Genomic DNA, 11158 nt, shown 5'->3' on the forward strand with positions numbered 1-11158 from the left:
TAAATTATGAAGCGATTAAGTTGGAAGATTTGGAATGGAAGGAAAAGGCTAAGTGTGCTGCGCTTGAAAATAGAAGTAGCTAACGAGAGAAGAGCGATGGTTGAGGATGTGTGACTGTGGGACGATGGAGAGCAAAGTGGAAGTGGAAGAATGGAAAAGAAGAATGGAAAAGCGAAAAGTATATTAAAGATGGACATGGAAATATTATAGTTGAAAATAAAAAGATCCTGGAACGGTGGAGGTAGCATTTCGAAAACATTCTGAAGGAAGAGAATGAACATGAGCTAGGAGTGCCTCAGTGGCGTGATCGGTATTTTGGTCTGCCTGCCACCTCGGTGGCCGCGAGTTCAATTCTCGGGCATTCCACTGAAGGGTTAGAGGTGTGTATTTCTGGTGCTAGAAGTTCACTCTCGACGTGGTTCGGAAGTCACGTAAAGCCGTTGGTCCCATTGCGGAATAACCACTGGTTCCATGCAATGTAAAAATACCATATAAACAAACAAACAAAACATGAGCTGGATAACGTTCCCATAATAATAATAATAATAATAATAGATTAAATGTTTCCCTTCAGGAAGATGAAAAAATTTGGGTTCTCTGGATATTTGTTGGCTGTGGAGGGTAGAAGGTTTGAGAATAATGGTTCCAAGGGTAGAAGAGGCAGAGTGGCTGGGGACAAGGTCACTGAGAAATCTCGTGGGAATTGATTTCGTAAAGAGGGCAGTCAAATTTTGAAGAATGGGAAGGATGCAGGAGTCGATATAGGATTAATATTGCAGTTAAAGGATGATTGACATGCAGCTGATTTCGGTGTGCCCTCTTAGAAGAACCAGAAAGGTGTATGGGAGGATTTTGACTGAGGAAGGAGTTATAGAGGAGTTAGCTGAGCAGTAAATGGGAAAAAACTAAGTATGGCTCTTATTGATACAGATGAAATTTAATGTTAGAAGGCAATAAGCGTTGATTTGTGGAGTGTAGTTTGTTTGTTTGTGTTTGTTTTCTGAGGAACAAGAAAATGTGTAACTGCTTTGCTATTGAAATTAACTGAAGAAATAGATGCTTTATGTCTCCATCTTTGTTTAATTAATGTTTTGATGAATGGAAATATTTTGGAGGTAGAGAAAATCATATTAGATGTGGGTACAAAAGCATTATTAATAACTGATGTTTGCGGATGATAAACCAGTTATGTGGAGACAATCACAGGAGGCAGCAGGAACTAAAAATTAAATGGATAAAGTGAAAAAGTTGTGACTAGATTTTTAAGAGTCACGTGTTAAGATTCATGTTCCAAGTACTGTGGAGAACCGTATGTGGTGTCTGTTGTCATATAAAAAAAAGAAAAAAACTATTTGCGATCATAGACACAAATGATTTGGACATGTAGTGTAAAAGGATGAGAAACGACTGATCAGAAAAACAGTAGATAATTATGAGAGTAGCTACACGTAGAATTGTAGGAAGGCCCCAGAACATCTCGGAAAAAGAGGCTGATATTTTACACGACAGAAGGGAATCTGTAGGAACTCATCATTTTCTAAAGAGATGAAAAGAAGGTTAAAAAACAAAAGAAAGCAAATCAGATTCATCGGCGATAAAATAAGATAGAAATTAAGAAACGGAATGGGGACGCACAGTTTGAAACGATCGCAATAAACTAAAAGTCTCTATTAAACTGTTTCAATATGGACAGAGATACGTACGTAAGCAGAAAAATATATTAATACGGACGCATACAGGTATTTTTTTTTACGGGTAAATTCTATGCTGCGACGGCCGTAAGTTTGTAGGCTCAGAGGTCAAGCTCACGTTATAGGCTGTTGTCACCCATCTGACTCACTCAAGAAGACATCAGGAAGCAGGTATATATATATATATATATATATATATATATATATATATATATATATATATATATATATATATATACCCTTTTGCCCCAACCCTTTCAGGGACAAATAAACATCAACATCTCGCCCATCCAGATGAAGGGGTTCCAAATTAAGTGTCGCGGTTTAATTCCATTCGCCGATTTCAAAGCTATACAATTGTTACGTCTACGTCGTGAAAATGCTGAATTTCCTGTAAGATTAAATTTGTCGAATTCCTTGATATCTTCAGCGACTTGGAGTTTATGCCTTCAAAATCTACCCGAATTTCCAGTCTGCTTGATCATTAAATTTCTCCAAATTTAATCATCAATCACACTGGAAATTTGTGTGTATTTTGAAGGCATACACTCCAAGTCGCCGAAGATATCAAGAAATTTGAAACATTTAATCTTACAAGAAATTCGGCATTTTCACGACGCAGACGTAACAATTGTATAGCTTTGAAATCGGCGAATGCCTTCAAAATACACCCGAATTTCCAGTGCGATTGATGATTCCTAATGTCTCTTCCATCCTCCGCACCAGATTTTATGGCGATACCTCAGATGGAGCAAAGAAGAAAGTGGCCATTTAATAATCCTTGTTTTAGGGCCATCACGGACGGCAGTTCAGCCCTGCAGAATGAGGCGGAATCTCCGTGAAAGAGATCCTCTGGGAGACGTCCAATGGATTTATAGTTGCGCGCTTTTGTTTAGTTTTGGGCTCAGGTGACACACGTCCATCTGTCATAGTGGGGTTACGAGGATCAGAAAGGAATGTGAAAAAATAAAACTCATGATGCTGATACATGTGTTTTATGTTCCTCCTGCCCCCCCCCCCCCCCCCCCCCCCCCCCCCAATCTTTTCCCCGTGACGGTTCTCAGAAAAAGTGCAAATCTGGTCTCAGTGAACGTTTCCCTCCTGAAGTATTTCCTTCAGGTTTCGTGAAAACAATTCATCCAGACAGGCATTTTGGTGTTGATTTTAATGCGTTCACCTGCGATGTACTCATATTTTAGTAGATTTAACAACTCTGAAGTCCAGTTTTAGCTTTAAGGAATATTTCACATGACATTCTCACCTTTGAGGGAGCGGCTTTGAAAGCTGCTTCTGAGGGATGTCAAAGGAATTGGTACCAGAGCAGAGAGGAGAGCATCTGGCCTGTCTTCTTCACCAGACTCATGCAGTGTTGGTCGGCTGTTGATCAGATGATCTGAGATATGGCGAAAGTGGCTTCAAAATATCTAGTATTGATAGCTTGCAGTAGCCTTTAAGATTGGGTAATATTTTTAAAAAGTTCCCTCTAAAGTCAAGCACTGGCAGTCTTTGGATTTCGCCCGGCTAAATTATCAACGTCAATACCACTGACTGCATTTCTGAACGTAGTGCGTTACATAGAATTTTCCCATTCCGCTGAATTTGGGAATACCTTTCCAATGTAATTGTATAATCCGTTACTTTAATTTGGATAAAATCATCAGTTCTTGGAACTCCAACATTGCTTTGTGCGAATGTGTTGGTCATTTGTCAACCAACTTCATGTGGCACCCTGCCAGCTGAACGCGAGCATTCTGCACTTACATAGAAATGGACAAATGTAAGGGAAAAAAATATTTTTTTTGAAAGCAAATGAACTATTATTGTCACTTTCATCTCATCGACTCACTTCAAAGGCATCGATTGGATGTCATTCGACACAAAGCTGTCTTTTGATATTCACAGCAGCCTCTCTCTCTCTCTCTCTCTCTCTCTCTCTCTCTCTCTCTCTCGTTACCCTATTGGAAAACTTTATACTGATCGTGATTTAATGAAAAAATCACGCATGAGAATTTCCAGTAAAAGAGTTCAATTATGCGTGAGAATTTTCAGTTAAAGAGTTCTTGTCTGCCTCTCTTTCAGCTATACTGGAGGTCATTTTCGACAAAAGGAAGTTTTATATATATATATATACAGATATATGCATTGAGCTACAAATGTCCTCTAATATCCAATTCGCTCTACCCCGGAATTAATATATTTTCATATATCTTAACCGAAGGGGGAATTTTTTTCGGTTGATAAGTTTGCCGTCCCAGGGGCTCGAACCACGGAACAACAAGAACTCAAGACTGCAGTGACGCACCTTAAACCACACAGCCACCAAGGGAGGTGAAGCTGATACCGATTCAACAAATCGTTGTCGAACTCAGGTATTTGTAACTGGAATCGGTACCACCCCACCGCTACCACGTTTGCCGCACGTAGCCATGTTACGAAATGAATATCATCACGTCACCATGAGTGATATACAAGCATAAAGCTACAAATGTCCTTATTATGAACTAAAAAAAATTCCCCTTCGGTTAACATATATAAAAATATATTAATTCCGAGGTAGAGTGAATTGGTTATTAATTGGAGATTAAAACCATTAATTGCTATAGTCTGGGAGGTCTGTTAGCTTCTTCGTTTCATCATTACTCAGAAATGCTCTTTCAGTAACTATGCGAATGGGTCTTAGAGGCATGGTAAGACTCATTCAGTAAGAAGGGGAAGGAAGGGGCTCTGAAATTATGACATTTCAACCTGAGGGTCCTGATCCTGCCAGTGAGGCTCCATGTACTCCAGGAAATACATGATGTTGGTGGGATTCATGAGAAGTGAGCCTCCTAAAAGCCTGGCAGTTGCCTTTTACGATGCCATATTGTTCTATTCTAAACTTGAAGATGTTATCACATCATCTCAAGGTGTGCAGGGACCCATGTAAAGACATTCGTTGAATGGGTTTCAAGAATTTTGAATTTCTCATGATGGAGTTGAAAACATTTCTTATGGATTAGGGTAAAATAAGACCCTTTTATTGAGTGTACGATATTATTAAAATGCTCTTGAAATCTCTGAACTTGACAAGGATTGCTGTCTTCATCATCAGTGCGAATGAGAGGAAATTAAAATATCCTCAGAGATAGATTATTCACATCAGGTTCCTTCTTGATCTTCTGGCTACTTCACCATTCTGGTTTGTTGTGGTTATTTTGCCCATTTGCTGCCCAAGACAAGCAACTAGTTAATCCTGAGTGTAGTCACAAGGGTCAGGATTTCAATCAGTCCCTACTTATTTGGACGTAACGATAAATTTCATAAAATCTTGTTTTCATAATTTACGTGAACATTCTTGCTTTTGACTTATGTTCACGGTAGAGGATTACCTGCGAAGGAATAACATTTAGTGCGAGAAAAAATTTCTGATATCACCATATACATTGAACAACAGCACCTCTCTCTCTCTCTCTCTCTCTCTCTCTCTCTCTCTCTCTCTCTCTCTCTCTCTCTCTCTCTCTCGTTCTCTCATCTCTCTCTCTCTCTCTCTCTCTCTCTCTCTCTCTCTCTCTCTCTCTCTCCATTTGCCTCTCCAGTGAATGAAGTCACCTTCTCTTCCATCTAGAATGTACGAATGTACAATGAAACAGACTCTTTTCATCATTATTCTCTCTTGCCACCATACGCATATGAGCATTCTTTTTTTTTTTTTTAACTGCGTTTCAGCGATCGAATTCACTTTCAGAGCAACCAACAGTTTTCCTTTCCTCTGCAAGAAAATAACCCTGAAAGAGATTCACTCTCCAGTACTTTCATTTGCAATTTCATTATCGATTACTGCACCGTCGACTATAATATATTCGATCAATTCTTTACAGTATCCATGGCACTGCCAGAGCTACCTATTCTTCACCGTACAATTTCTCTGCCACTCGGCAAAATCATTATTTGTCCTTCACAGACTGGCAGACATCACTTTCCATAACAGGCCATATTTTCACAATAGAAAATGAGCATTGGGACTACAAACACTACTCACAGACATTTGATGAACACTCTTGTGCCTTAACCTCCTAGAACCATAAGAATATCATTCATTCCTTCTCCTACAGTAGCTATACTTTCATGACAGTTCTCCCAGGAAGAAGAGAAACTGCTCTTAAGAGGGCAATTTCTGAGGCACCATAAGAAGTAACGTTCGATTGAGCCATTTAGTCATTCAATCATAGATGAGGTTAATATAATGCCATTGGTCTGAGGTGAATCATAAGCCTTATAAGTGTCCTGTTATCATCCGTGGGCTCTCTCTCTCTCTCTCTCTCTCTCTCTCTCTCTCTCTCTCTCTCTCTCTCTCTCTCTGCCCATGAAATGATTTAATACAAATGAACAGTTATTACTGTCTCTTCGCAAACAACACACTAAAGCCGATGTACTGCAGGCACTCCAGCTTCGCCTGGGATTACGGATTAAAGCTGGCTTTTGTGGGAATAAATGTTTTAACTAAATTCTTCCCTTCTCGTCCTTTAAGCTGCGTTCAGAATATAACGTAGAACTGCGTTTTCTAATGAATTGCGGAGCTAAAATATGCGAACTCATACTTTCATGTTTACAAACAAGTCACGATTTTGATGGAGATAAGATTATGTCGATCTGAAATTTCTCCTGTCTGACGGCGTCGAAAATCTAGTTTTTGCGCCGCCATGAACTGTCAAGCCATCAATCAATTTGACGGTTTCATGTGTTAGTAAAACCTTATTGCTGAAAGATTTTCTTTAATGTTTCATTCTCGTAATAAAAGCATTTCTGTTAAAGCAGCATATACGCAGTGCAATCACGAGAGGACGAAATTATTGTTAACTAAAAAAATTTCCATTCCGTTAACATATAATATGAAAATATATTAATTCCGAGGTAGAGCGAATTGGATATTACAAGACATTTGTAGCTTAATGCATGTATATATATTATATGAATCACGGTGATGTGATAAAAATTCATAATATAGCTTCATGCGGCAAACGTACGACTTGGTTAACATGGCAGAGGTGGGTGGATATCGACTCTAAATACAAATACCCGAGTTCGACAGAGATTTGTAAGGTCGGAATCGGTATCAACTCATACCTCACTTGTTGGCAGAGATGGTAAAGACATCACTGAAGTCCTGATTTCTCCTCTGTGAGCTGGTTCGTATCCACGAAAGGACGAAATTATTATCAACTAAAAAATTCTCATTCCGTAACATACATGAAAATATTTAATGCCGTGGTAGAGCGAATTGGATATGAAAGGACATTTGTAGCTTAATGCATGTATATGAATCACGGTGATGTGATAAAAACTCATCATAACCTTCCTTATCCGATTATTAACGCCATAGAAATCAATGGAATAATGCCTGGGAGGAATTACAAGTCTGTCTCCTCCGTTATTTATTTGTTCATGGTTGTTATTTCACTTCTTTGGCTTCGTTCTTCTTCGCCTTTTGTCATTGAGTATTGATAAACAAAGAGTGAAGTAAACACAGATGGCGGGATAATCAATAGGTACCCCCGCATTTTGGGTCCAGCAGCTCTCCCTGCCCCTGCGTCCCCATCCCACCTTAACCCCCCCCCCCCCCCCCCACTTCCAAACTTCAACCAGCCCCCTCCTCCCTCCCATACCCCTTCCCGCCCACGACGCCCTTCCTTAACCACACTAAAGATTTTCATTTGATTCCGGCAGTGACGTCATGACTCATGACGTCAGCATGGAAAAAGAAGAGTGAGAGTGAAGCTGAGGGAGAATTGAATGATTGGGGGGGTTGGGGGAGAAGAGTGAGATGGAAGGGCGGTATCTCCCCCCCGCCCCCCCCCCCCCCATACAGATCCTTTCAATTGAAAAGGAATGTTCAAGCCATTCGCAAGACGCAAAGCCGAGAGTCTTGACTGTGGTCGCTTGACAATAAGGATTAATGAGCCATTCATGCCATTGTTTATTTATGTTTTCATTTTAGACCCAGTCAGATATTCTTAAAACTCAACAGCATTATCTCTTAAGCACTGACGCCCTCGGTTGTGCATGGGCAAGAAGCCACAGTGCCCGTAGGTGGGTAGCGCCTCAGTGGCGTGGTTGGTTTGGTGTTTGCTTCCTCCTCGGTGGTCGCGGGTTCGATTCTTGGCCATTCCATTGAGGATTGAGAGATGTGTATTTCTGGTGATAGAAGTTCACTCTCGACGTGGTTCGGAAGTCACGTAAAGCCGTTGGTCCCGTTGCTGAATAACCACTGGTTCCATGCAACGTAAAAACACCATACAAAAAAAAAAAAAAAAAAAAAAACTGTAGGTGGGTGCTTCAGTCAGTGGACCTCATGCGATGCACTGTAGGCATTACTTAAGGCTCTTCGCAGCGTGCCTTCGGCCCCTTGCTGGAACTACTTTCATTCCTTTTACTGTACCTCCATTCATATTCACTTTCTTCATCTTACTTTCCAACCTCCCCTAACACTTGATTCATTGTGCAACTGCTTTGAGGTTTTCCTCCTGTTACACCTTTCAAACCTTGTACTGTCCATTTCCATTTCTGCGCTGAATAACCTCATAGGTTCCAGTGCTTTGCCTTTGGCCTAAACTCTATATTCAACTCCATTCAAGAGGCCACAGCAAAGCTCAGTTATTCCCAGAGAGCCACCTTTGTTATAGTCTTACAGATGAAATGAAAAATATGGTAAATATGCAATTAGTAAATGTATTAATTTGAAATGTTCATCAGAAAGGACGTTTTTGATAATTATCATAATTTTATTATACAGGCTGTCGGTTTGTATGTTTCAGAATGGGTGGAATGTAGCTATACATGTCTACAAGTGTAAATTTCTGCGATCATGTTTTATATATATATATATATATATATATATATATATTATATGTGTGTGTGTGTCAGTGTGTGTGTGTGTGTGTGTGTGTATAACTGAATCACGAAAGTTTGGAACGTGACAACTGCATAAATAAGCCACGAAGGAAAGTGAAACACTGGAGTAGCTGCAGTGTTTCCCTTTCCTTCATGACTTATACCTTTATATATATATATATATATATATATATATATATATATATATATATATATATATATAGGTATTAGCTATAGGACAGGCTATCAATCGTCGAATCCCGAACAATCTAATATCAGAAATCATAGTAAAAGTTGCAAGACACACACATAGATGCCAGTCATTTTAATATTGTAGGAAGAACCCGACATACAGACGAACTAACCACTCGTGAATCAATCATGATTTAGCTAACTGTACCTACTCTTAACCACCAATCACCTTTTACCCAACTGTTTATTGCCTAATTACCTGTCAGTCCTCCTTACCCTACTGCTGGGGGTAAGTGTCCTGGTGTTATGTATTGGTCCTTGGCCCTTTCACTGTTGTTCTGTATTTTTTGCTATGTTTTTTATTCTTTATTTATTGTATTTAAAATAAAAACTTTTTAATAGGTATTTGATTATGGCGCTAGCAAACATTTAATGTGTATATCTTATACTGTTTATATGCAATTATTGTGTAATCGGAATTTCATCCTGGAAAAAAAAAAAAAAAAAAAAAAAACATATATATATATATATATATATATATATATATATATATATATATATATATATATATATATATATATGCTTAAAAAATCACAGTAGATGCACGTAATAATTTCATTAAATAAGCGAATACTACAGGAAATATGATAAGCAGAAACCCAAGAGATTCCGCCTTTACTAAGACATTGATAATGTCTTGGTAAAGAAGAAAGCGCTTGGATTTCTGACTATCATTTTCCTGTGGTATCCGCTTATTTATATTATATATATATATATATATATATATATATATATAGATATATATTATATATATATATTATATATATAATATATATGATGAAAGTGTGTTATATATATAATGGTTTCATATATTATAAAGATGCTATCCATATTGTTAAGGCGAAGGTTCAGAATTTAAATGAATTATCGATCGAACTCATCTATCATTGTGGGTTTATCCCATGTTTTTGTGGTGTAAAAATGCAAAAATCATATGTATATGCATGTATGTGTGTGTGCGTGTCTGAGTGCATGTTTGTAGTTCACCTGTTCACAACCGGGGCGGCGCTACGCATTAATGTTATCCAGGACCCTTAACGAATCTTGCGAATGAATTTCATCCGAGAGAAAGAGGCAGACTTCTTTTGGGAGTCCCTCTGGGGACCTGAGGTAAAAGGTCCTGAAAAGAAGAGAACGTGCTTAAGGATACCTTGGGATGTAGATGTTGTATGAGGCAGTGTGTGTGTGTGTGTGTAAGTGTGTGTGTGTGTGTGTGTGTGTGTAAGTGTGTGTGTGGGGTCATGAAATCGTTTGCTGGAGATGTGATGCTGACGTCCCAGTATGCTGGAGTTTTATTAAATTTCAATTTTTCGAGTTTTCAAATGTCTGCATATCCAGTGTTATTAAATGTCTTGTATGAACTCGATTGTTTTTATTAGATAACATCATATGAGGTGGTCGTCATAGACTATACTCTGTTTTTTTCCATCTGTCCATCCGCCTGTCGTGTTTGCGCATGGTAACACTGCGTCCCGGGCTTTAAATAATATCCTTTTTCGAATATTAACGGTGTAATTCGTAATTCGCATACAGTAAATTATTATAACACTTTTCAGTTGCAAATGTACACCCAGATATCCTTTTATTTACCTAAAACTTACAAAAAGCGTAACTATTTAAAGCCTCGGGCGCAGTGTTACCATGCGAAAACACCACAGGTGTGAGTACTAGATTGTTTTTATTAGATAACATCATATTAAATAATCATCATAGACTATAGAGGTGGGTACTCGATTGTGTTTATTAGATAACATCATATGAGGTGATCATCACATACTAGAGAGGTTGGTTATACCCTCGTTCTGTGAGTACTTTTATACTGAATAACTACTATCGCTCCTTTCAAAGCCGTTCGCTTTCTTCCCGTAGAACGGATCCCTTTCTCTTCTCTGTCTTTGATAAGGTTGCGTTCTGCTTCATCAAGCGTCGAAGTTAAGTGAAGTTTATCATAATTCAACCAGACCACTGACCTGATTGACAGATCTCCTAGGGCTGGCCCGAAGGATCACATATCTTTACGTGGCTAAGGACCAATTGGTGACCTAGCAACGGGACCTGCAGCTTATTGTGGGATCCGAACCGCATTATATCGAGAAATGCATTTCTAATCACCAGAAACAAATTCCTTTGATTCCACGTTGGCAGAGCGGGGAGTCGAACTCGGGACTACCTAATCGGTAGGCGAGCACGTAAAATACTCGTCCAACGAGGAACATCAAGAAAGGCTTTAAGACAAAGAAAGTTTAGAGCAAAAATCAAAGATATTCAAGGCTTTTGAGAAGCGTAATGCGATGGCAGTTTATTCATTCATTCATATTCATTCATTCATTCATTAAGAACAGATTGTT

At 38.8% G+C, this 11158-nt stretch overlaps 1 long non-coding RNA gene across 2 annotated transcripts in view; it reads left to right on the forward strand.

Moving 5' to 3' along the window:
• LOC135206421 (uncharacterized) overlaps positions 1-11158 on the forward strand; it is a 445079-nt gene that overhangs the window by 401841 nt on the left and 32080 nt on the right. The gene's annotated exons all lie outside the window — the stretch shown is intronic.

Source organism: Macrobrachium nipponense, chromosome 31 (assembly GCF_015104395.2).
Source record: "Macrobrachium nipponense isolate FS-2020 chromosome 31, ASM1510439v2, whole genome shotgun sequence".
In the NCBI taxonomy this organism is placed as follows: domain Eukaryota; kingdom Metazoa; phylum Arthropoda; class Malacostraca; order Decapoda; family Palaemonidae; genus Macrobrachium; species Macrobrachium nipponense.